This window comes from Eubalaena glacialis, chromosome 6 (genome assembly GCF_028564815.1).
Source record: "Eubalaena glacialis isolate mEubGla1 chromosome 6, mEubGla1.1.hap2.+ XY, whole genome shotgun sequence".
Taxonomy (NCBI): domain Eukaryota; kingdom Metazoa; phylum Chordata; class Mammalia; order Artiodactyla; family Balaenidae; genus Eubalaena; species Eubalaena glacialis.
The window spans coordinates 29,281,264-29,301,514 of record NC_083721.1 but is presented as its reverse complement, the minus strand read 5'-3'; the positions used below and the strand labels follow the sequence as shown (position 1 = coordinate 29,301,514).

Here is a 20,251-nt window from a genome sequence, read left to right as displayed (position 1 = left end):
ACTAAGAAGATTCAAAAGTCCTAATTATTGAAACTTTTACTTAAGCAAAACAAATCCAGGTAAATGATTCAGAGAACTCTTGGTGTTCTCCAAGGTGAGACTTTGAAAGAAAGTTTTAGGAACTGAACAGGAAAAAAAAAAAAAAAAACAAAACCCAAGAAAAATTTATCAAGATGTAACACCAAACATTTTATGCAAATAGATGAGATTAGCTTTCTAAACCAAGGGCCGATGAAAAGTTAGAATATATAAAGCCCAACACTTAATGTCATAGAACAATAAAGGAAAGTAAAATTTCAGATAATGGTCCTGGACTTCAATGAAAAGTGAAGAATATAGTGAATCCTCTATTATAAATTAAAAGTTAGTTTTTGAAAAAAAGTTAAGAAAAATAATAAAAGAAATGTTCAATTGTTGCCATTTTACAGCTGGGAATAATAACGGGCATAGTAAAGGAGGAGGCCTGGTATTTCATTTATTAGAATATACTTCTAAGTTTTTGAAAAATAAATCAGAATTAGTATATGTCCTTTCATATAATTTAAATTCCAAGATAATTTTCATTGTAGCATTATCTATCAAAAGATGTTCAACCTGATGGGTGCCAAGAAAATACTTACCTGAAAACATTTTGCTCAACTGAGGGCCTTCACATTTAAAATTAGACCACAAGAGCTTCTGGTCCTGTCCCAGGGGTTCTCATTTTAGGTGTAAATACTCTTCAGAGATTGGTAACAGAAGCTACTGACACTGTAGTGAGTAAAACAGCTGCCCAGATTGCTCTCCATTGCAACCTGAGGGACTTACATATTTTTGCCCAAGGGCAAATTTGCTCCTACCTTCCAGGCCCATCAGCTTTAACTTGCTGTCAGCTGCTTCCACAGGAGTAAAATAGTGTCACTCACTTTCCCTATTAAGAGACTCACTAGGAGACGTTAGTGCTTGACTGACTTGAGTGTTCAACAGAAGGACATATGTATCTGAGGACCTCTTCAACTCTAAAATTTTATTTCTATGATTCTAAGTAATTTATCAAACTGTAGTTGATAAAAATGACAAGCATTTTAACCAGAAAGATGACAGGCTGTCATAAAAGCTGTGGAAATAGCCCTGACCAGTATGTTCTATCGTCTTTTTAGTGAATTCTAGGGGAAGGAAATGATTTTGAAATAGCCATACACCCTACCCATTCAATCCCCCAGTTGTTTATCTTCACTACTTTCTTTACTGGGGCACAGAATTTCAAACAGATGTTTATTTAAAAGCTAAATATGAGCTTATATTCAAACTGGAGCAATTTTGCTTATCTCTCAATGACTACATACTGAATAAAATGCAACAGTAAAGATTTAAGACCCTTGATGACATAGACAAATGCATGAGAGAGGTAAAAAACATTATCCTGGAGACAGAAACAAGTATCCCCTATAAATGATACAGTGAAATAAAAGAAGAGCTTCTTTGTTCTGAATTATTCTCAAAAGGCTTATGTCTATGAATCAGATTCAGTAAGTCCACTATCCATTTTATTCTGCCTCTGTAGTTTACATAAAAACTTAATTTATAATCAAAGTTGAGAGTATGAAGTTAGAGATTTTAAATTAAAAAGGCTCACAGAATCAAAAGAGCTAGAGACAGAGCTTAACTGCCAAACAATTTCTACTCCAAAATGGAACACCTTCATGGATGCTGTGCTGCATTATCTTGAAAACACAGAAACTAGAATATTTTTAAATAAAATTAAATTCTAAGTGTAATTTTTAAAAATCCAGGAAGAGAATTATTATATGATAAAGAATACCTGTGATACTCAACATTAATATTAATGTCTGTTCACTGCCTTCAGTTAAACAATAGTTTCTCTGAAGAAACACAAAATAATTATTAACAAATTATTTGGTGGCACATAAGTGTGGAAAAAAGGGTTTAAACATAAAACTAACAGGGTAGAGCTTCTCCTAACCTTTTCCAATAGCTCTTCAAAGTAACTGGTGCTTTCTATCAGATTTGAAAAGCATAATAATTTCCAATCTCTATCAAAATATGAAATATAATGGAAAATGGTGCTTCCTTCTCCTGAAATTGTTTGAGTGTTTATAGTATGTGTGTGTATATGTGTGTGTATATATATAGATATATACATATCTCTACATCTATATATATATATACACGTTACATATATATGTGTATATATATATGTATATCTATCTATATATATATATATATATATGTATATCTATCTATCTATCTATATATATATATATGAACATCCTTTGAGACTGGAGCATAAATCCTATTAAACTCAACTGTAGTTTCCCTAGCCCTAAAATAGATTTGACATACAAATATAAACACAAGGTCAAGGTCATAGATCAGTAAGAAAGATTACCAACAGAACTGATGTAACAGCTGGCATTGATCCTGGGGCTTTTAGTACACTTACCAGACACTCTGCATTTACTCACAGGGGTACACTCTGTTTTAAAAATGTTCCCCATCTTTGAAGACAAGATCTTTATGTGCTTTTTGTTATAAAGTATGTTCTACTAAAAATGTTGTACTGGATCACAGAGTAAGAAAGGAGAGTAGTGTACGTATGTTTCAGAATCATGAGTTTTTACGTGTGTGTACGTATATGTGTGTGTATTCTTGGGTATTTATTTATTCATTTGTTATAACTGATCCTTGCCACGTGACAACTTTGAAACTGATTTAACTTACAGGTTCCTGAATCGACCACGCTCCCCGACACCTCTAAGCCTTTGTACCAGCTAAAATGCAAACTGTCTATTTCTCAACGTCTTGGGTCACTTCTTCCCTAATACACAGATCTAACTGCTAAAAATTGGTTCAACCAGAAAAACTTTACAATGTGTCCATAGTCTTCCATGATAATTTCCAAATTATACATATACGAAGAAACTTTGGTTATCAACAGCAGCAATGAAAGTGACTCTTAATGGAGTATATTATTGAATAGTATAATTATCTAACAAAACCATGCCTTTTGTTTCAGCTGCTCAAACAAGATACTTAATTTATCTTAAATTACATTTATGAAACCAAGAGTTATATGATGAATGTGCTTACTAAAGCATTCTGACCAAGAAATTATTTTTAAGAATGCATAATGCTGTTGGGGTAAATTTATAATATAAAAGCCTTCCTTGTTAAATTAAGCATCACCTGCTGCAACTTGATATAACTTGCAAATTATGATACATGAACATGTAAATGTTCTCAATTATCAGTTTTTTATTTTGCAAAATTATTTTTGATGAATTAAGTAGGCTGGAATGAAAATACCAGAATTATCCTATCCTAGAAGGTCTGCTAGTTTCTCAATAACAAAGGAAAAAGGAAAAAAAAATTTATCAAATTAAATACCACTGAAAATGGAACTTCCTCTACCAGGCAGAAGCAGACCAAGGGTATATCAAAATTACCAGTAATGGGCACCCATTTGTACATCAAACTTTGATCACAAAATCTACTGACATATTGTCTAGTTTCAAACAAACAGAATTCCTTGTAAAATATACTATATTAAAGTCTATTTAGAGGAATCACTTACCAATGAATAAATACGTTCTGGGTGAAATATGTCCTGGGTGAAAGTGCCGCCTTGCTGTGTGAACTCTGACTTGATTTTCCAGAAATAATAAAAACATTATGACACCACGCTTGCCCATAATGGCCCAGAACACAAAGCTTTCTAGATTGAGGGTTTTAGTCAGTCTGGGCAGAGAAGTATCGCTACAGACACCATCCACGGACAGAGAGACATAGTGGTGATATGTGTAAAGGGAAGAAAGAGGTCAATGAACTTAACAGGCTCCCCCCCCAGGGGATTAATGAGCAAAACAACAAGAATACGCACAATGTACCTGGAGAATTTCTATGTCTTTAAATATTGACAGGTAACGTTAACATCAACAGGTAACGTGTTAAAATACGTTCTTCAACTAGGGAGATGAAGCTACCGGCACACTGTCAGTAGGCTATTTACTTTAAGTGGTTTCATTTTGATTGTGAAACTACCACCCATACCTTTCCACAACGTCTCTCTTGCTCATCAGTACACAGAAGCAAACGTCTGAAGTAATAATCTTAGGAACTATGGCCAGTGGCTGCCAATCTGAGACCTGCTATCCGGGTGTCAGGCACGTTCAGTCCATGAGCAGGGACAGTCTGCATGGCCCTTGCCGTGGCACCTGACACTCAGCCATAGACTGGAGTGTGGGTAGTGAGGAGGCTTTAGAAGAGGCTCCTACGAGCTGGAGAAGAAGCAGGAAGAACAGTCTAGGTCACATAGGTCTGTTCCTTCCTGACTTCACTTACTGGACCAAAAATATTTCAGAACAACCTTTACTTCAGCAATTAAGATCATCAGAAACAATTACTACTATCTACTATGAGCATTATTTAATAAAATTATTTTAACACCAAAAAATGAAATACTTTAGTTTTGTGAGAATCTCTATTATATACATCATTTTTCTTGTTCTCTTTCTTTTTATTCTGGTGGAGATAGAATGATGACACATGGACTGGCACATATATACCATACTGACACCTCTCTGTTCAGTACTTTGTTCAACTCCAGTATCAATTACTTAAATTCTTATGTCAGTATTTCCTCTATTTATATTTTGCTTTATTGTTTTGGTAGTTATCACACTTTCAATTGTAGCACTTATATAAAATGAATAATTTGTTTTATATTTAAATTCTTGTCATTACACATGAGGATATGCGTTTAAGACATAACAGTGGGAAAAATAACGTGATGTAGAATAAAAAGAAAAGAATCTTCTGCTCAGTGTCCTTCCCTACCTCTTCACCCACACAATCCCTACCATCATCATCATTTGATAAAATATATCAGAATTAAAAGATGCTCCACTTACCCACAATCAAGCTAAAGGAATAAGATATCTTTTCTATTCTGTAAGTCTCAGCTGAGGGCTATACCTCCCTCCCTCCTCCTTGGGCAGCCTAACCTGAACTATACAGGCTGAGGACAGTTTCTCATCTCTGGGACTCCACAGCACTCAGTAGATCTTTCAATCATCTCATCACAAGACTGTATTTTGCATTGTTTATGCACGGCCCTCAACTAGAATGTAAACTCCTTCTGGGCAAGGATTATGTCTTTGTCACCTTACATCCCAGCACCTGGCAGAGACAGCATTTCCAGTAGGACATGCAACAAGTCAAACTCCTAGAGCCTCAGACTATAAAACGCGGGGTGTACCATAATTCTAAGGTACCTTAAGATTTGAAACGATGTAATAATGGTATTTATAATGTTTGGTTTCAAATTCAAGACATCATCCCCCCCTCTGAATATAAATTAACCAAAAAAATTAAAAAATTAAAGAGCAATAAAGTATTTTATTCTATGCAGGAAGTTCTGTGGGTTTGGAAAACATGTGTGACTAGTATTCTGCTAGAAAAATACAAGATTTAAATATTTATGAGGGTCTTTACTTTAATATCTGTTCATAAAAAAATGATCATATTCATTCAGTTTCCTTTAACCAGTGTCTTCCTGGCTAAGGTTTGTAAGACATAACACGCCCACAGACCATAGACAAGAAGGAGCAAATGTTTCAAAATTCTGGTATCATAAAGCTTTTCACCATTTTCCTCTCTCAAACTACTCACTCCACAGGAAGTTGAATAAAATCTATTTACATTAAAATATTTCATGGTTAAATTTTCTTACAATGGAGATGTATTTAAGAAATGAAGTATCACATTGAAAGATTTAATCCCTAAAATCAGACAAATCAAACTCTTCCTAAAAAAGAGTTATAATGAAATGGGGAAAGAAAGCCTTTATGAATTAACTTTGTATCATATATTAACCACAAATGAGAAATTATTTCTCTTTGTCCATTTGAAAAATCAGTCACTGAAGTATATAATAATTATGTACCGAACAACTTGAACCCTTTAAATTGTGCAATAAAGATTAAATCAAATTGGCCAAAGCTATTCTTAGGACGATCTTTTTCATCTGAACCTGTATTTGCTGAAGAGCTTCAAGCATGAGCTTTTACTGTGGCTGGCTAAATAAAAACAATATCCTGCCATCAAGTGATTCAATTAGAATATGTGAAAGCGATCAAATTACTTTTAAAAGCCTATACCTGAAAATCTAAAAACCAATTCAACAAAAACAAACATTATCCAAGCAGGTCTGGAATACTGATGCAAGAAGAGTCAACATGTCATTGCCCTGCCTTTCCTACTTCTTCCATATCTGCATGCTGCTGTTAGCAGCAATGTAAAATCAAGGAAATTCACTCCTTTGACCTGTACTGAAGGGGTAAGCTTCAGGTCCCCACTTGCTTCATGGTAGGGTATCAAACCTAAATGATGTTTCTCAGGTCTGAGGAGGCTAAGAAGTCATGTAGGTGCAGAAAATATCTAACTCTGATGTAGATGGATACAAGTTTGAAAACACATTTTTCTAAAATGTACAATAAGACACTCTTTAATATATATTAAAAACAAAATATATCATACTATACTCCAGAAGCTATTTAGGCATTTGTTTTAAAGTAATCACACTATCAATTCAAACTTCCTTGTCTATCATAAAATATTGTGGGGTTTTAGGGCAGACACTTTATTCACTTGGACTAATGACTTGTTTTAAAAGGTAAACTGACAAATATCCTAGCCTCCATAATACTGGGAATACAAATTTATGGAAGTTGTATAACAATGGCAGAACAGCTAATTTTTATGAAGAGAAACCTATTTTCCTATGATGACTCTACCACTAGCTATCATTTTCCTAACAGCAAATAGATTCTACAAACATAATGAGACCAATTTAAAAGTTAGGAGAGAGTTGAAAGGTCATCTGCCTAATCAATCATCCCATCCAATGCTTAAACACCTTTAATAATCTATTTGCTAACACTGGTCGTCTAGTTTATTTCTGAAAACTTCTAGTGACCATGGATTGTATTCCAAGGTGGTGTCTTTTGGAATCAGATGGCTCTGGGTTCAATTTCTGGCTCTTCCATTTGCCAGCTGTTTGACCTTGGGCAAGTTAACTACTCTTGAAAGTTTTATTTTTAAGTGTGAAAAAACCAATACCTATTTCACAGAGCCACTGTGAGGAATAAACCTGACAATGCTCATATAGTGCTCAGCACAGCGCCTGGGCACAAAGCAGGTACTCAACAAGGATTACCCATTATTCAGAGAACTCATTCCATATCTGCACAACTGCAGTAGTATGATATTCTTCCCTGCCCTGGGCTATAATCTGTCTCCTTTACTCTGATCATTAGTCCTTTGAGGGGCCACAGAAAACAAGGCTAATCCTTCAATTATCCTTCAAACATTAGAAACATTATTCCACTGACTAAGTCCATCACCTTGTTAAGGTCTAGATAAGATAGTTAAATTTCACTGTTGAAGGAGTCTAGCAAAGGACAAACAAAGGAAGGCACATGCAGCTGGGTGCCAGTCTGCAAAGATGCAATTCTTTATAAATTCTTGACTGGCCAAAGTAGTGTATAAATGTTCCTGGGAGTTCTCCACCACAGGCTGTTGACTCCTACTGAGTTTACTATACATTAAAAAAGCCCTGCTTTTCCCCAAGTGCTTTAAGCTATACCTCCTCCTCAAATGAAATGCCAAGATATGTTTTCTTTGATTTTTCTCCTGGGGTTGGTTAATATTATATTACCTTCATTCGCATTTTAACAAACAAGCAATTGAGTGATCGGTTAATTGGCCAATAAGTGGCTCATCCAAAATTAATTTAGGGAGACTTCCCTGGTGGTGCAGTGGTTAAGAATCTGCCTGCCAACGCAGGGGACACGGGTTCAAGCCCTGGTCTGGGAAGATCCCACATGCCGCGGAGCAACTAAGCCCGTGCGCCACAACTACTGAGCCTGAGCTCTAGAGCCCGTGAGCCACAACTACTGAGCCCACACGCCACAACTACTGGAGCCCGCAGGCCTAGAGCCCGTGCTCGGCAACAAGAGAAGCCACCGCAATGAGAAGCCCGCATGCCACAATGAAGACTAGCCCCTGCAGCCAAAAATAAGTAAATAAATAAATTTATTTAAAAAAAATTAATTTAGGGTCTTCTGAGTTCCAGCTTTCCCTATTAGTTTAAATTGCCACAGACTATAACAATGGTGAATTTGAAAGCATTTGGTAAAGCAAACGATTTTGTAGCACCTGGAGAACTTTGGATTACTTTTCCTACTCTAAAATCTGTGTCTGTTGTTGTCTCTTGTTTTTATTAGAAAGGCCACAAAGCACAGTGGTTAAGAGAACAGTCTTTGGATTCCTCACTCTGCCATTTGTCAGTGGGTGACTCTAGTCAAGTTACCTATCCATTCTGGGGCTCCGTTTCTTTAGCTGTAAAATTAGAATCAAAATAGTACCTACCTCATCAAGATGTTCTATTACATGAAATATGCCTGGCATTTTCTAAGCATTAGATTAACGTTATTCTATGGACGGAGCTCCAGACTAGAGGACTTTCTCAAAAAAACTTTCTTCACTTTCACCCCACATAAAGCTCCTTGAGAGTTGGTATTGTCTTTGGCATTTGTATCTCTATGCCTGACATTATCTGTTAAATGCTTGAACATATTCTATATATATCCTGTAAAACTAAAAAAACACTTTGGATCTGGTAATTTAATAACCTAGCTAATTAATTCTTTAATTTTGTAAGACATGTTTACTTAAACCAAAGAGTCATTCATTTCATGTACAAAAGATACCTAACATATTTCCTTCCCTAGACTTTTCTTCATGAAGAACCAGGGGAATGGACCATGTTGGGAATGTGACTAAACTGGACCAATTCATTTCCTCTCTTGGGATATGTAATTCAAAGTGACTGAAAACCTTCATTTTGGGGTTGCTTTAATAGGCCACATTTCACAGATTAGTATACAGAGGAGTCAGGATGCTGAGAGAAAAGAACGAAGTAGGTGCAGAGAGAGAAGCAGAGATGAGGAAGGCAAAAAGGAAGAGAGAGAGAGAGAAGAGACAGCAAGGAGTTGATGAATGGTTTTCCAGTTTCAAGAAAGTGCAATGCACTCCTGTCACTGGGTTCCTGAAGAGCCTGCTACATGCCTCTAATAAATCTCCCTGTACTTGGGCTTTGTTGAGTAGGCTTCTGTTCTATGCAATTGTAGCATCCCTAAGATACCGCAGTAGTACTATGTAAGAAAAACTACACCTTTAAATCCGTGGTTTAAAGACCTCTGCACATATCAACGCTCTTTTCCCACAGTACCTCTACCTCATGTATGGTCTACCTCCAACACATATCTCCGATTTTCAAATGGGGACAGCCAATGGCACAGAGCTAAATAAGATGTTCAAGGTCACACTGAGAGTTTGTAGGGACAGAGCTGATAAAATAATTTCAGATTTCTTATTCCCAGGGGCCTGAACTAACCAACAAACCAGCTGCCTCCCTTGATGGAACTAAAGTATGCCAATTATCCAAACTGTGTAGGAAACACTGACCAAAACAGGGGTTAATTGGACACTGGTTGTTTTAATTCCATAAGCAGCTCTTTCCCTGAGCTACCCTGGGAGTGAATAACATACCTTTTGCAGGGATGGGAAGGAGGCCAGCACAGGCCATCTGGCTGAACGTGTCCTTTTGTCAAGTTATCCCTGCAGCGGTGTGAAACTTACTGATGTTGAAGAACTTTACATAAGTCTTTATTTTCATATGAGCCAAGCAGTTTAATTGACTCTGAAGTTACTGAATCTACATGAATGTATATATTCATGAACAATTCACTTAGACCATGGCCACTAGTAAAGAAATGAAGACTCATTTTTTTTTTTTCACATGAAAAGTAAAACAAAATATTGATCTTCCTCTCAATCAAGGAAAAAAAGGAACCATGAAAGAACACAGGTAGCCTATTTCCTTGTCCATTTTCCTGACTTCTTCCACTTTGTAATTTTGCTAAGATGACAACAAATCTGGACTATTAAATTCAAGAGCACTTCCTAAGACCTCAGAGTCAGAACCCATCAATTGGTTTCAACTCATGACTCTAGTACCACTAGCCAAGGGCATAGTCAAGAGCTGTTAAAGCCCTGAAACGTGTATTTTTTTCCTCCATCCCTTCTTTCTTCCTGCCTTCCTCTACCCCTCCCAACCTCTCAAATGGTCTACTTCCTCTAATTCTTCTTTCCATCTTTTAATTCCCAAGTCTTAAATTAATTCTACCTGACTTACTCATGATGCTGCTGGCGTTCAAAACTACAAAGGCTCCTGATACTGACGTGAAGACCATATTCCCTATGTTGGGAAATGTGTATGAGGTGGGATGGGGTGGGTTATTAATACTTAATAATGCAAGTATTAATGTCCAACTGTGGGTCAGACTAGGGTTATCCAAGCCCTAAATGATGAGCCCTGAGCAACCTGCAAGGCCTTGAGAATGAATGGATGAAAAACAGGCAAGCTTAGGGGGAATGCCTTAATCTAATACACAACCTAGGTACTATGCCTATTAGTTAGAAGAGGGTAAGGGTCCATGCCAGGGAGCTATAGCAGGAACCAGATAAGAGGTAATAAAATCTTAAGGGAGATGCTGGTATTCAAGCTATATGTATGAGCAGGCTGGAAAGTGAATTCTTAAAGTGGAACCTAGCACAAAGGCAGGTGGATGGGTTATACTGAAGTTGGCAAGGAAATAAAGACCAGATGGTTCTTGCTCAGAGGGCCAAATAGCAAAATATCACATAAGGGGGATCTTGATTCAGCCACCTCTACCATCTCTAGCAAAATATGCCCATCAACGGTCATGGCATCTAACAGCATCTACCAGCAAGCAGCATCACGCTCTTATAGTGCCTGCAGTCAAAGTTCATTAGTGAAGTTGGGTGGGTGGGAAGCAGGGTTACCCTGGGTCAGGCAAGGCCAGGTTATACCTAGGGATTCCAGGTACCTCTTTAATTTCATTTGCTGCTGTAAACTACTGGGTTTCCACCTGTCTCCAATTCTTCTTAAATAAACTTTGGTGGGGCCCTAGATAACAGCCTTGGCCCCAAATGTTTCAACAACAATTGCCCAAAGGAAGGAGTCAGAAATAACAATTACTCCATGGTGGAATAAACAAGAAAAAGAGGCAGAAGGTTCCACTGCTACAGTTCTCCAACTATGTCTCACTCAATTTCTTCCCGTATATCAGGTAAAATGCTTCTTCCTTTCAACAGGACCTGTGTGGGATCAACATAGGGAAGACACTGAATCCAGCCACATGGACCAGCTCCTGGAACTCTGGGGCTATGAGAGACAGGGAAGAAAGAAAAAAGTGACCAAGTGTTGTCATCTTTTTGTGCCTCACTTTACTCATTTAAAAGCACTAGGCTCAACAAGGTCCTCTTTAAGATTCTACTGCGTCTCCCTGGCTCTAGTTATTTTAGCTCCATATTTTGACGTCCTTCTTGAGAATGTTCTCAGGGCAGCTAAGAATAATCACTTTGCCTTTCTTTTTCTTCTGCATCATTTAGGACTGATGCTCCTTTCAGGCTTAAGTATGTGTTCCCACTCTAGATAGAATAAAATGCTTTCTTTCATCCTCCCTCTTACCCACAGAAGGGAGACGTTTGTAAGTGTTACTCCAATTTTTTTGCAGTCGAGCTTTAGAGACAATTTCATGGATATCAGAAGGAAATAAAAAGACTTGCATAAATGATACCAATTTTCAAAAAGTAAACAGAATAAAGAAATTAATATGCTCTTTTATGAGAAGAAAGAAATCAGAAGAAACATGGCCTTGTTCCATTTACTTTCCTCCACAGCAATCTTAGAGCCCAGGCATAGGACAAGAATTTGCCCATATACTCCCAGCATTAAAGTAGAAGATGACTACAAATGTTGTCCATTTATATCTGAGATGGTCGGAAATCTCATCCAGAATTAAAAGGCGGTTTTTCCTTTAAGACTTTCCGCCACTTCTCTGACCACTGTTTTCGCCTCTATTCTGAATATGTTACAGACCTAAAGGAACTCAGCCTATTTTTAAATAAATTACACAGGCAAGGATATCACTTAAACAATTTAACCTACAAATTAAGTTTGATTGAGTTTTGTGGGTTTTGATATAGTAATAGAAATGGTTTATAAGTTTCTGTATTATACTTACATAAGAGAATACCATTCAAACTTTCCAAACCAAAAACTTAGTATTTTCTCCCCCCAAAAATCTAACTGTAAACACGGGTTTGCTATAAAATTATTACTGAAGTTGATTTATCAAGTAAGGTGTCTCCTCCACCTACCCCCTCACAAGTACATACACTGCAGGAATACTCAGAAGAGTGACACAAACGGGAGAGAAAAAAACTCTTTCAATCTACTAAAAACATCTACAGTGTATTAAAAATAAAGTCCCCAAATCTGTCAATATTTTTGTACTAAATATATTATTCAGTAGCATAAACACTGTGCAGTAGAAACGGCTGGAACACATGTTCAGAATAAAAGGGCTAGGTGGAGTTCTGTATAACCAGCAAAATGGAAGAACAAAATTATACATTGAAAACTGCATATTGGAACAAAACTAAATAAGAACATGCCTTGAATCTCTACTATATAATCAAGAAAAATGGTCATCAGATAGTTGATACTAGTCAAATCTTATCTGTAAAAATTATGTCTGAGAAGGGACAGAAATGGTTAAACCTTAAAATCTCTGTTCAATAATCACTTTTTACTTATTTAGAAAGAATGCCAATGGGAAGAGCACTTCTACAATTAGAGAGGGTAAGCTTTGTGTTTTGCAGTGTTAAGTATTTAGACCTGTGTGTTATCAGTGATGCGCCCGGGGACAAAAGACGACTGGAAAAAAACTCGAGAACAGTAACAACAAAAAAATCAGCACTGAGAAACTCAACTTCATAAACTATTTTACAGTCCTATATTGGCTACTGACAGGACTAGACACCACTCCAATCCACCAGCTGTCAATCTTATCAATTTAAGATGAAGAAACTCTTAGAGTCAAATTTTCCGCAGCTTACTTCTGAAAGACCTTCTCTTACACCTTCCAACAATCTATATAATAAAAAATTCCTTCCAGTTTTCATTTCTAAAAGATACCATGAGCTTTAAAAATAAAAACACTGGGGCTCATCCACTAGCTCTGTAACTAGGTAATCTGTTTGAGCCTCAGTTTAATGTGTATGATACCAACTTATCTAATAGGACAGTTGTGAAAATTAGATAACATGTATAAAACATCCAACATAGCAAATCCTCAAGAAATGCTACCTTTTCCCTCTTTATGCTCCTTATATCTCTAATAGATATTGCTAATAATTTACGTAACTGCTTTTTTAAATGATAGCTTACTCTTTAATTTATTTGTTTATTTATTTATTTTTGGCTGCGCTGGGTCTTCGTTCCATTGTATGAATCTAATGACACTAACTTGTCCATTTCACTATTACTGGACGTTTAAGCAGTTTCTAACAGTTTGTATTATGAATAGCACTGCTGTGAACAACCTGTTCACATTTCTGAGTTTCTTTTAGGATAAGGAATCACTAGGTCAGAAAGTATAATACTTTTTTTTTTTTAATTTAAAAAAATTTTTTGCTGCGTTGGGTCTTCGTTGCTGCGCGCGGGCTTTCTCTAGTTGCAGCGAGCGGGGGCTACTCTTCGTTGCAGTGCACGGGCTTCTCATTGCGTGGCTTCTACTGTTGCGGAGCACGGTCTCTAGGCGCGCGGGCTTCAGTAGTTGTGGCGTACGGGCTCAGTAGTTGTGGCTCACGGGCTCTAGAGTGCAGGCTCAGTAGCTGTGGCACATGGGCTTCGCTGCTCCACGGCATGTGGGATCTTCCGGGACCAGGGCTCAAACCCACATCCCCTGCATTGGCAGGTGGATTCCTAACCACTGCACCACCAGGGAAGTCCTACAGAATTGTTTTAATATAATTTTATACTAATTAAGCAAAATCTATCCTTTCCAAAATTAAACAGTACAATGGAAACTAAAGTAGTACCACATTGCAAATGTTCTGGATACTCAGGTATTCTAAACCATCTTTTTATAAAATAATACTACAAACCAAGAATCTGCCATTTCTAATTCCTAGCTAGCAGAATCTATAATTTAAAGTAGACCCATATATAGGTATTTTACTATGACTTGATACTTTAAAATATGTGACACTATTGGTGGTAACATACCTATTGATTCCACTATCCCACTGTTTATAAGATCATGCATTAAAAGCAAACTGCCACGAAAACAGAAATATAGATCAATGGAACAGGATAGAAAGCCCAGAGATAAACCCACACACATATGGTCACCTTATTTTTGATAAAGGAGGCAAGAATATACAATGGAGAAAAGACAGCCTCTTCAATAAGTGGTGCTGGGAAAACTGGACAGCTACATGTAAAAGAATGAAATTAGAACACTCCCTAACACCATACACAAAAATAAACTCAAAATGGGTTAAAGATCTAAATGTAAGGCCAGACACTATCAAACTCTTAGAGGAAAACATAGGCAGAACACTCTATGACATAAATCACAGCAAGATCCTTTTTGACCCACCTCCTAGAGAAATGGAAATAAAAACAAAAATAAACAAGTGGGACTTAATGAAATTTAAAAGCTTTTGCACAGCAAAGGAAACCATACATAAGATGAAAAGACAACCCTCAGAATGGGAGAAAATATTTGCAAATGAAGCAACTGACAAAGGATTAATCTCCAAGATTTACAAGCAGCTCATGCAGCTCAACATCAAAAAAACAAACCACCCAATCTAAAAATGGGCAGAAGACCTAAACAGACATTTCTCCAAAGAAGATATACAGACTGCCAACAAACACATGAAAGGATGCTCAACATCACTAATCATTAGAGAAATGCAAATCAAAACTACAGTGAGGTATCACCTCACACTAGTCAGAATGGCCACCATCAAAAAACCTACAAACAATAAATGCTGGAGAGGGTGTTGAGAAAAGGGAACCCTCTTGCACTGTTGGTGGGAATGTAAATTGATACAGCCACTATGGAGAACAGTATGGAGGTTCCTTAAAAAAGTAAAAATAGAACTACCATACGACCCAGCAATCCCACTACTGGGCATATACCCTGAGAAAACCATAATTCAAAAAGAGTCATGTGCCACAATGTTCATTGCAGCTCTACTGACAATAGCCGGGACATGGAAGCAACCTAAGTGTCCATCGAGAGATGAATGGATCAAGAAGATGTGGCACATATATGCAATGGAATATTACTCAGCCATAAAAAGAAATGAAATTGAGTTATTTGTAGTGAGGTGGATGGACCTAGAGTCTGTCATACAGAGTGAAGTAAGTCAGAAAGAGAAAAACAAATACCATATGCTAACACATATATATGGAATCTAAAAAAAAAAGGAAAAAAAAAATGGTTCTGAAGAACCTAGGGGCAGGACAGGAATAAAGACACAGACATAGAGAATGGACTTGAGGACACGGGGAGGCGGAAGGGTAAGCTGGGACGAAGTGAGAGAGTGGCATGGACATATATACACTACCAAATGTAAAATAGATAGCTAGTGGGAAGCAGCCACATAGCACAGGGAGATCAGCTCGGTGCTTTGTGACCACCTAGAGGGGTGGGATAGGGAGGGTGGCAGGGAGACGCAAGAGGGAGGAGATATGGGGATATATGCATATGTATAGCCAATTCACTTTGTTATACAGCAGAAACTAACACATCACTGTAAAGCAATTATACACCAATAAAGATGTTTAAAAAAATAAAATAAAATAAAAAATAAAATATTATGAAGTTAAAAAAAAAAAGGAAACTGCCAGATTTTTATGCTGCTCAGCGAGCTTCCTTGAGTGTTACCTAATATTTCTTTTTCTTATTTTCATTAACTAGAAGAAATAAAACTATTAGTTTATCAAAAAGTATCAGTCTTGTCAGTGATAAGAGAAATCAATTTCAACTCTGTTAAAGACATATGATTTTTAAAAATCTTATAAATTTTCACTTGAATTTCAAAACTCGTTTGATTTTTATAGTGAAAAATATTGTTGATAGTGTAAATGGTCATTAACAGGGATACCGTGAAGATACTTAACCTCAAAGATACCTAAAATACATTAAGCTAAGAGTTCAGGTTTTGAATCTTAGTTCACATACTAACTTAATTTTTCTGAGATTCTGGCGATAATGTTACCTAATTAATAGGGCTATAAAAAAGATTTAATGAACTAAGACATGCAAAGCACATAGCATTGTGTATGGTGTCCCTTAAGTATTCGTAAGTGGAAGCAGACTCTATAGCAAATAAATTTCTTTCTAAAGTAAAAAACCAAAAACAGCTCAGAAGAAAAAAAAAAAAAAACTGAACTATACTGCTATGTCTTGCATTTTTCAGTACTTTGAAAAATAATCCAGAACTTGTATCATCAGAGTAGTATAAATAACAGTAAAAAGCCAAAGATTAAGAATTATTCCAATTTTATACAAATTAAAAAGTGGTACTACAATTACAGCTTCTGAGAGAAATAAAACACGGCAAATCTAATTCACATTCATGCACAAAAATACATACATACACACACACTACATAAGGAGCATTTTGATAAGAGGCTATCACAACATGTACCTGAGAGATCAAAGTTTCAGCCTAGAGCCTGTCACTTACTACCCTATAACCTTCGCCCCTTGCTTAATTACTCCAAGTCTCTCAAGTTTCTTCACTTACAAAAGAGAGACAACAAGCTGTATCACAGAGAACAGTTGGGAGGGTTAAAGGCTATAGTCCTGCGGGACCTGTGATGTCCACAGCTTCTATCAAATTACCAAATGATTACTCAAACCACAAAATATTAAGAAATGTCACAGGTTTGTCAAAAAGTTTAAAAACCTTTAAAGCTATAAATGATTTTAAAGTATTACTATTTCCATGAATTCCAGTGTTTTCGAAGCCTGGTAGGAATTTAATTTTGTAAGAATTTTAATATTCCATGAACACTGGACGAAAGAGAATTCCTACACATGTAAACCCTAAACCAAATGCCTGCACCCATAGCTTAAGAAACTCCATCAAGAGCTTCCCTGGTGGCGCAGTGGTTACGAATCCGTCTGCCAACGCAGGGGACATGGGTTCGAGCCCTGGTCCGGGAAGATCCCACATGCTGTGGAGCAACTAAGCCCATGTACCACAACTACTGAGCCTGCGTTCTAGAGCCTGCGAGCCACAACTACTGAAGCCCACGCGCCTAGAGCCCGTGCTCCGCAACAAGAGAAGCCACCGCAATGAGAAGCCCGCGCACTGCAACAAAGAGTAGTCCCCGCTCGCCGCAACTAGAGAAAGCCCGCGCGCAGCAACGAAGACCCAGCACAGCCAAAAACAAATAAATAAAATAGATATATATTTTTTAAAAAAAGAAACTCCATCAAATAAGACTGAAAAACTCACTGATGATTAGAGATACTATTTTTTATATAACATTATCTGACAACTGTTGTGTTAAATGGTTTAGCGCTGTGTGTGTGTGTGTGTGTGTGTGTGTGTACACTACTGCATTAGCTTCCTAATTGAGCCCCCTCCAAAACATTCTCCACACTGTAGCCAATGCTCTTCGTAAAAGGTAAATCCCTTTGACTAAAAACTCATTATGGTTTCCTGTCTCACTTCAAATAGTCTAAATTCCTCTCTACGGTCTACAGGGTCCTGCATAATCTGGCTCCAGAGAATCTAACGAACCTTATCTCATGTCATTTAGTCCCTTGCTCATTACACTCTAGTCAGGCGCTGTCCAGCAAAACGTAATGAGAACTACAAATGTAATTTTAAATTATCTAGTAGTCATATTTCTTTTAAGTTTAAAAGAAAGGTAAAATTAATTTGAATATATTTTATTTAACCCAATATATCTAAAATATTATGGTATCAATATGAAACCAATATAAAATTCTTAAGATGTTTTACATCTTTTTTATCATACTACGTCTTCTAAATTGCTGGGTATTTTACACTTAGAGCACATCTCAATTCGGACAGGCCACGTGCGGCTCAAGGCTACTATACTGGAGAGCGCAACCCTAACTACACAGACTTCCTTCGATCCCAAAACAGACAGTTCTTCCCGGCCCTCCAGCCGGTGCACGTGTGGGTCCCGTCTCCCGGAAGCCTCTTCCTACAGCTGCTGCTTTGCCTCCCTCCCACAGTTCACCTGAAATGTTACTTCCCAAGACAAGCCTTTCCCAACGGCCTTCGTAAGTGGGTCTCCCCATGTATTCCCTAGCAGAGCACCCAGGAGATCAATCGTCTTAGGACTTCTCTCATTCTGTAATACTTTTTGCTTGTTTTTCTTTGTTTTTTGTTTTTGTTTTTTTAATACTTGTTTATTGCTTGTCTTCTACTGTTACACTGTACTTACTGCTCCAGGAGAACAAGGATTAGTTTTATTCTATTTGCTACAGGCACAGCTGAGACACTGAATTTCTGCTGAATAAGTGGATGTCTATACATATTCTTAGTTTCTCTCTGACCGCTTAATTCTATATATAATACTAAAAAGCAACTGGCAGCATAGGAAATATATATACAATTACTTAAATTTATCATGTAAGCCAAGTAAAGATGATTACAAGGTATAACTTTAAGAAATCCTTCTGATTTTCAAGTAATACGCTTTTATAAAGATCAAAAGAAATAATCACTTCATTTAAAATTACAAATACTATATAATGAAAAAGTAAAATTTTATTTAAGCTGAGATCAAATTGTAAGAAATTTCTAATGTTCCTCTATTCTGTGCAGTCCAGAGAAAAGTACTGTGTTAATTGTTGTTTATTTGGCTTTTACATTTGTTAACTCAGATCACCTCAGTGTCCTAAGGATCTGCAAAAGTCTATAACTGCTAAATAATTTCTATAATTAAAGGAAGAAAAGAAAAGTCTAGAAACTATGAGTGGCACTTGAAGAAAATGAAAACTTTTTAGCTAAGATTTAAACAAATTAAACTTTACGTTATCTGCTCTGGGTTCTCATTTTCCAAATTATTTACTATAATTCTGAAGTGAGGTCCATGATTCACTTAGACATTTTATACTGTTAGATGGAAAGGTGGTCATTGAAAATTATGCACAGTTTTTGATACATATTTTAATAAAGTCAATACTACAAATAAAAATCACATAACTGATCAAGGCAAAGAATATGTAGTTTGTGAGAGGGAATCGTATTATTAAAGTTACAGACCCTTTTTTTTTTTTTTTTTTAGTTTGAAATATGAGACTAAATTAACAGGTAAAAAATAGGAATAAGAATTTAAACTCGGCTTCACCACGCTGCATACAGAAGATGAAAAGACTGTATCATTCATTTTGAGATACCCGAACATCTCTACTACATCATATTATGGTTACCTAGACAAGTGCTCTTATTAACAGTGGTATAAAGTATACATCCACAGAGGGCATGACTATCTTATACTCAGACACGCACACCTACAAACAAATAATTATCAGATATATATAATGGTCCAGGCACTACACATTGCCTTCTCATTTAATCTTCATACTAACCTAGAGAGGTTGATATTATAATAATCCCCATTTTGAAGAGAAGCAAAGCGAAGTTTAGAGAGGTTAAATAGTTTGCCTGCAAACCTTGCTCTGTCCAATTGTTGAACCAAAAAGCTAGGTGTGAATTTTAATCTACTAATAGGAGGGAAAGGCTTAGAAACACTTTGCTGCCATCCCTACGACTTATACGCTTCATATAAACTTAATTTTGAGCATGAGCCAAGTCCCTAAACCACACCTCCACTGCCCACTAGTCTCCCCACTGCCCCTATGCTTGGTCAATTTGGTTTTCTGACAGCGTCTCTAGTTCTTTGTTCATTTCTCCATTGGAAATAAAACCAGCCCAGCTGGATGAAGGCAAGTCTAGTCTTGTCAGGCACTGATTTTTGGATGGACCCTCTCAGTCTTTAACTTGGATACCCATCTGACATGTACTGCCAGGACCTACTGTATTTGCAAACCAAACCCTACCCCCTGGAGTCTAATCTTTCCATGAACAATCTGAATTAGAATATTTCTTGAATTTGGCAATTCAACATTTAATTATGTTTGCAGGGGGCCATGCCTGGCTAGTACCCCTCCTTGGAGGTCCCTACCCAGCAAGAGTCTCAGTTGGCTGCCCACTTTCTCTGCTCAGCCTGATTACACTATTAAAGAAA

The 20,251-nt window shown here is 36.9% G+C and overlaps 1 protein-coding gene across 5 annotated transcripts in view; it reads right to left on the bottom strand.

Moving 5' to 3' along the window:
• NRIP1 (nuclear receptor interacting protein 1) overlaps window positions 1–20,251 on the bottom strand; it is a 114,847-nt gene that overhangs the window by 35,016 nt on the left and 59,580 nt on the right. The window contains exon 4 of one of the 5 annotated variants that reach the window (XR_009701334.1): window positions 4,201–4,277. The exons of the other annotated variants lie outside the window; for them this stretch is intronic. The gene's annotated coding sequence lies outside the window, so the exon portion shown is untranslated. Of the gene's footprint in view, window positions 1–4,200; window positions 4,278–20,251 lie in introns of those variants that run through there. 5 annotated transcript variants of the gene reach the window in all.